The 7,462-nt window shown below is 41.1% G+C and overlaps 1 non-coding gene across 1 annotated transcript; it reads right to left on the bottom strand.

Annotated features, from left to right (window-relative positions):
* Positions 1–3,368: 3,368 nt before the first annotated feature.
* Positions 3,369–3,475, bottom strand: LOC128294756 (small nucleolar RNA R71). The gene has a single exon (XR_008285063.1). It is a non-coding gene; the product is annotated as a small nucleolar RNA R71 (small nucleolar RNA).
* Between the last annotated feature and the right edge of the window lie 3,987 nt (positions 3,476–7,462).

The raw sequence follows: 7,462 nt of genomic DNA, 5'->3' as shown, positions 1-7,462 counted from the left end.
GTGGCAAAGTCGAAGTGGCAAACAAAGAGCTTAAACGTATCCTAGAAAAGACAATAGAATCGAACCAGAAGGATTGGGCGATGAAAGTAGATGATGTTTTATGGGCTTATAGAACTACTTTTAAGACCCCCATAAGAACATCACCTTACAGACTTGTGTATGGAAAAAGTTGTCATCTACCATTTGAGTTAGAAAACAAGGCATTCTGAGCTATAAAATTTCTAAACCTTGATCCCAAACTTGCAGGTGAAAATAGGTTGATGCAGATGAACGAGTTAGATGAGTGGCGAGCCAATGCATATGAAAATTCATGCCTATACAAGGAAGCAACGAAACACTGCCACGATGCTCGTCTAAGACAACGCAAGCAATTTGAAGTTGGAGATCTTGTCCTGTTGTATAACTCGAGGCTCAATTCCTTGGGAAGGTTAAATCACAATGGTCAAGTCCTTTCGTAGTCCAAACTGTCTTTCCATATGGCACAGTAGAGGTAAGCCACCCATCACAAGGCACTTTCAAGGTTAATGGACATCGCCTCAAACTCTACAACGATGAGAATTTCAAACACAATAGAGAGGAGCTACGGCTCCACGAACTTCCCTAAATATACCCACACGGTGGAGTCGAGCTTAGACTCTAAATAAGCGCTTCTCGGGAGGTAACCTGAGCACTAACAGTGTTGATTTCTTTAAATTTTTGTTTTTACCAACTAAATCATTAATTGAGACCTTAAACGCAGGTTTTCCAAATCTACACGGCAAGGCACACGGGTGTGCCTTCGGCCGTGTGCTTACCATGGGAGGAGACACGGCTGTGCGATACGACTATGGAAGAACAGAGCAAAATTATTTTCCCAACATGGGATTCGATACATTGCCACAGCCGTGCGACACGGCCGTAGGCAATCTTGCCAAAACAACACGGGCGTACGACACGCCCGTGTCTATTAACCATGGTCGAAACTGCCAAATTAACACAGGCGTGTGACACGCCTGTGTCACCACCTGTGGTCGAGACTGTCAAAAGAACACGGGTATGCACATTTATACACGGGCGTGGGAAAAGCGAACCACATCGCGCACGGTCGTGCGATACAACCACGTGACCACATGACCTATACACATGGGCGTCCTCAGGCTGTGTGGCAATTCCTTATTTCGTGATAAAAACGGGCTGAACGAAAGCCACACAGGCATGTGACACGGCCATGTGAGACCAGTGTTGGGCGACACGATCGTGCTTCTTTTAAACTCGTTTATTTTTATTTTCTTTACTTTAATTTCTATTTATTTTTGAAGACTCATGTTTTATATTTTTAAACTCTACCTATCTTTATGGTAATTGATAAACTGTAATTTATACATATTTTTACCCCATGTTTAATGCATTCTATGGATGATTTCCTATTAGAATTGGTGAATTCGATGCTCCTAATGCTTTAATTTCATGTTTTATACTTATGAGAGCATAGGAGAGCGAAAGGAACAAGAAACGGGCCAAAAATGGAGAAAATGGGCCAAAGTACGAAATCAACATGGCCTGGACCTCCTCACACGGGCGGGCCACACAGCCGTGTCAATTTGGTAGGCTTAAGCACGGCTTGAAGTAATCGCACACGGGCATGTCATACAGGCGTGTCCCTGCCGAGCCCAAGTTGAGTCCAATTCAGTAAAGGCTAATTTTGAGGGCTTTTAGGCATTCCAAAGCCTATAAATACACCCTAGAGGAGGAAGAAAGGGGGCACACAGGGAGGAAGGAAAGAATTACTCGAAGGAAGCCGATTGATCCATCTCAGAAGTCAGATTCATCATCAAGACTGAAGATCTCCCCTCAATTTCCCTTCAGGAGTTTTGGGTTTTCTTTATGTTTTATAGTCTTTATTATTTTGAGATGTTTTCTTATTTAGTTATGAATTAAAAACCCTAAATACCTAAGGAGCATGAAACCTAAGACGAATCTTGTTATTATTTTCTGAATTGTATGATAAATATTTAACTTGTTCTTAATTATGTGTTCTTAATTCTTGTGTTAATATCCCAGGATACCAATTCAAGATAAGCTCTTATTCAGAAGAGGAATAGACCCTGTCTAAGAGTACATTTGTCATAATTAAGCGGAGTTGATTGCGCGCCTAGACATAGGGTGACAAGATTTTGCCGAATTAGGGTGAAACCTAATAAGGGGATCCATAGATCGAGTTAATGCAACCCTAGGGTGTTAATTAGAGAAAAGTTTCAATTATTCAATCTAGGGATTAGGCATTATTAGTCTTGAATAGGGAAAATAACATAACTTAGGGATCTTCAAGGAACAAGATAAATGAATAAATCGTCCGATTCGGAGCTAGAATAACAAGTACAGTCTAGGTGGATTTTTCCTTAGGTATTGTCTTAATTTAATCAATTTTCCCAAAAGCAATTCCCAATTCTATTCTCTGTGAGTTCTTAGTTTAGATAATTAGTTAGTTAAAACAAAACCTCTTTATTCTTAGGCTAGATAATAAAAAGACAGTTATTACTAGTACTTTTAGTTCCTTTGGGTTCGACAATTGGATCTTGCTAAAACTATACTACTGTTCGATAGGTACACTTGCCTTCATCGGGATAATAGTTAGTTTTAAGAACGATTAATTATAAATATTTAAAACCTATCACGAAATCACGCGATGCTGGGGAACTAAGTTATTAGGAACGCTCAATTTTTATTACTTTAGCCATTTATTTTTCTTGCAATTTAATTTGATTTTTATTATTTATTAATTTACTTTTTCTTTCTCTTGGCAGGTTTTTATAGTTTATGACTAGAAGAAACCCGTTAGGACTACTGCTTTTTGACGAAGAAATTGATCGCACAGTTCGCAGAAACGAAAAAGAAATAAGGCAAAGCTTAAGATACACAGAGAACGAGCAAGAGGACAATACTCAACCCCCAACTGAAGAGATAACTGAAAATCAAGACAATCATCTACCTCCTGTAATTGCAGTTAATCAAAATCCTGCTCCACGCACTATGTATGATTATGATAAACCTTCTTTAACAGGAACTGAATCAAGCATAGTTAGACCTGCTGTAGCTGCAAATACTTTTGAACTAAAACCTAACATAATTCAAATGATACAATAGTTTGTTCAGTTTGATGGTTTGCAGTATGAGGATCCCAACATTCACTTAGCAAACTTTTTGGAACTATGCGATACATTTAAAATCAATGGCATTTCTGATGATGCCATATGTCTTCAGTTGTTTCCTTTCCATTAAGGAACAAAGGTAAGCAGTGGTTGAACTCGTTACCACGAGGGTCAATCACTACTTGGGAAAAAATGACCGAAAAATTTCTATTAAAATATTTTCCGCCGGCTAAAACGGCCAAATTACGTAATGATATCTCTTCATTTATGCAGATGGACTTAGAAACCCTTTATGATGCATGAGAGAGATACAAGGACTTACTGAGAAGGTGCCCTCACCATGGGTTACCGCTTTGGCTACAGGTTCAAACGTTCCATAATGGCCTGAATCCTTTGACTCGGCAAATGGTTGACGCAACTGCTGGCGGAACCATCAACAATAAAACACCTGATGATGCTTATGAATTTTTAGAGGAGATGTCACTGAATAACTATCAGTGGCAAGTCATGAGGACAAAACCAACTAAAACAGCAGGCGTTTATAACGTCGATTCGGTTACTATGCTGTCAAACCAAGTAGAACTTCAAAATAAAAAGATTGATGGTTTACTTGGTTCTACTCAGGTACATCCAGTAATGAGGTGTGAAACGAATGAAGGAGGAGCATGCACAGTGTATCAACCTTTCAACCCTAGTATCGAGGAGGAACAAGTCCAATATATGGGTAACAATAACTCTCGATCCCAAAATAACCCATATAGTAACACTTGTAATGCAGGTGGAGGAACCATCCCAATTTCTCGTGGGCCGGTCAAGGACATGAAAGACCACAACATCCTCCGAGTTTTCAAAGACCACAAAAAGAAGCCGAACATCGATCTAAGGGCTCAAAACTCATATAGGCTAGCTTTCCAAACCAATCTCCGAAAGACTACAAGGTAGCTTGCCAAGTAATACTGAACCCAACCCAAGGGAATAGCTCAACGCGATTAATATTCAAGATGACGAAGGAGTCGTTGAGCCTGAGCCAGAACTGAGGCAAGACATTGTGGTAAGCAAAGGTCAAGGTGAGGTAGGTCATAATAAAAACAAATCAGTGAATGTCAAATATAAACCTTGTGTGCCATACCCTAATGCGATAAGGAAAGACCGCTTAGATGAAAAATTTGGTAAATCCTTAACTCTTAAAAAAAATACATATTAACTTACCGTTTAATGAAGCCCTATCGCAGATGCCAAACGCAATAAAATTTTTAAAGGAGCTTTTAATAAATAAGCGGAAGTTGGACGAGGCATCGCATGTGGAGCTAAACGTAGTTTGCTCAGCTATTCTCCAGAATAAACTACCCAACAAACTAAAAGATCTAGAGAGTTTTACAATTCCTTGCTTAATTGGTAGTTTAGATGTTAATAATGCATTAGCTGATTTAGGGGCTAGTACCAACGTCATACCTTACAAAATGATTAAGCAACTAGGTCTTGGAAAACCTAAACAAACTAGGATGAGTATTCAATTAGCAGATAAAACTATAAGATTTCCTAGGGGTATTATTGAAGATGTACTAGTTAAGATAGATAAATTTATATTTCTTGTTGACTTTGTTGTTCTAGACATAGAGGAGGATAGCAGCACTCCTTTGATCTTAGGAAGGCCCGTTTTAGCAACTGTTAAAATGATTATTGATGTTGGCACAAGTGAACTCACACTCCGTGTGGGAGACGAAACAATCACTCTTCAAGCTCGCAATTCTAGCAACACATCAGAAATTAAAGGTGATCGTTTCACTCATTCTACTAAAACTGACAATATGGTACAACCTACTTTGCAGGAAATGAGTCTGAAGGAAGCACATGAGTCATTCTCAAGCAATAGTAGACAACCTGTTCATGAAGATCGAAGGTTACAATCGAGGATCTAGATGAATGGCGGACGCATAAAAGGAGAACACATGATAAACCAAAACTATGCCAGGACGAGCTCAATACCTTTCTAAATCAACTTAAGGTTGGAGATAGAGTCTTATTAGATGCCCCAGATCCCCACATTGCCACTACCACACCGAATGATGAAATCCCTCTTACGGTACTCAGTATTTTCCCATTTGGTATAGTCAAGGTGAGTCATCCTAAGTTCGACACTTTTAAGGTAAACAACACCCGTTTAAAACCTTATTTTGATGAGATTGATAGCAGGAATGAGGAGTATAAACTCCTCAAACCACCATGATCATTCAACAGAGAGGTAAGTCAAGCTTAGGCTATAAATAAGCGCTTCTCGGGAGGCAACCTGAGCACTAACTGTATTAACTTCTTTAAAATTTAGTCTTCAACACCTAACTTACTAACGGAGCTCTTAAATACAGGTTTTCCGCAGAGACAAGGCCAAGAGCACGGACGTGCATAAGGCCGTGTGAAAATAGGACAATGATTTTCCCAAACACGGGCTACGATAAAACACCACGGCGGTGCGACATGGCTGTGGTCGAACCTGCCAAAACAACACGGGTGTGCAACACGCCCATGTTGAAGAACCATGGGTGAACCTGTTAAAACAGCACGGGCACGCGACCCGCCCATGTCTAGTACCCGTGGTCTAACCTGTTAAATTGACACGGGCGTGGGTCTACCTACACGGGCATGGGAGAGGCGAACAACTCCAGACACGACCATGCGACACGACCGTGTGCACCCACACGCCCAAGGAACATGGGCATGTACTAAATGTCACACACGTCCAAATTCAAAATTCGTGAATCACACGGGCTGAAATTGGGGAACACGGGTTTGTTACCTAGCTGTGTGCCCCAAAATCTATAAATACCCTGCACTATTCATTGTCTTCCCCACTCAAAAACCCTAACGTAGCCGCTGTAAGTCCAAACGGCCTCCTTGCCACCCCCGTGCACCGCTTCCAACTTCATTCCTGACGATTATTCTTCCATTCTTTAGCGTTTGTTCACTCTTTTCCCTTTAACTCCACTCATTTTTAATGTTATAATCTTCATGTATCTCACACTATGCTATCATTCAAGTTTCATTTCTTTTAGCTTAGTTATCATTCATTCCTCATGACATATTTTTATGAAACTCTCATGCCTTATTCACTTACTCTAAATCAATATTCATAGTTTTCAATTGCTTCTTGTTACTTACCATTACAACTCATGTCATGTGCTAAATTTATGCTCTTTATATTTCCACTAAATTCTTGGCCATTTTTACTCGTATCACCATGCTAGTGTCGCAAAAGTATGCTGTTGAACTTATTGTTTTAGTTAGTTTTAGTAGTTGTGGCTAAAATTATGATTTTTATTTAAAATTTTTCTTAGTTTTACTTTGACCACTCATCAAGACGACTTGATGATTCTATTTGTAGGTACCATGTCATCTTCACGTGGTAAAAAGCCGTTGTCCCTGCTTCAAAGAAAAGGAAGGGAGCGTCATCTTTCTCGGGTCCTACCGCGGAAGTTAGTCACCCTTTCTTGACGTTCCCCATCGGGCCCCAAGAAGAACTATTCTAAATACTCTGGGCTGACCTTTAATTTTAGGCCACTGCATCGACTGGGCTGTAGTAGAACAAGTTCAGTTGGCTGAAGCAATTCGGGCCTTCCTAACCATCGACCTTTGGGAGCTTTTCTTTGGGATCATCGAGCTGATGTATCTCGAGCTTACGATGGAATTATGCTCCATATTTCATCTTCAGATCGTGATGATGAACTACGATGATCCCGGCACGGTCCAATTTTGCCTAGGCAGATTAGTCCGCCAGCTCAGCGTCCCAGAATTTGATACGGCACTGGGTTTATATACGGAGGAATTTAAGGAGGAGAATGACCTACATGCTCTCAACCGCCACATCCATCATTCTTCTTCAAGGTGCTAGGACGCACTAGTACCAGGTGGGGCCACCTATAATCCTAGCCTCTCCAAGGCATCGGCTCTCCCTCCATCTCTGAGGTACCTACACGCTATTTTGGCTCACACGGTTACAGGACAACGAAAGAGCACTGGCGTCGTCAACATTCACGACGCCTACTTTTTATGGTGTATGCTACACGGACACGTCATCGACCTTGCCTATTTCATCGCCCTCACGATTCAGTACCAGACGGAGCGGCATCGGAAGGGGGTCATCTCTATTGGCCCCTACGTTACTCGGTTGGCTTGACACTTCGGGCTCCTTAGCACCGCAACCCAAGAATCATCCTTAACCTTCATTGGCCAGATGTCTCCACAAGGCATCTCGAGCATGCTGAGCATGAGGATGATCGAAAAGCGCCGAGGAACCTACCCTCCTCAATATCGTCTTGCCCAATCAACTGAGGAGGAGGCCT

The sequence above is a fragment of the Gossypium arboreum genome, chromosome 6 (genome assembly GCF_025698485.1).
Source record: "Gossypium arboreum isolate Shixiya-1 chromosome 6, ASM2569848v2, whole genome shotgun sequence".
In the NCBI taxonomy this organism is placed as follows: Eukaryota; Viridiplantae; Streptophyta; class Magnoliopsida; order Malvales; family Malvaceae; genus Gossypium; species Gossypium arboreum.
This window is presented reverse-complemented; position numbering and strand designations above follow the sequence as displayed.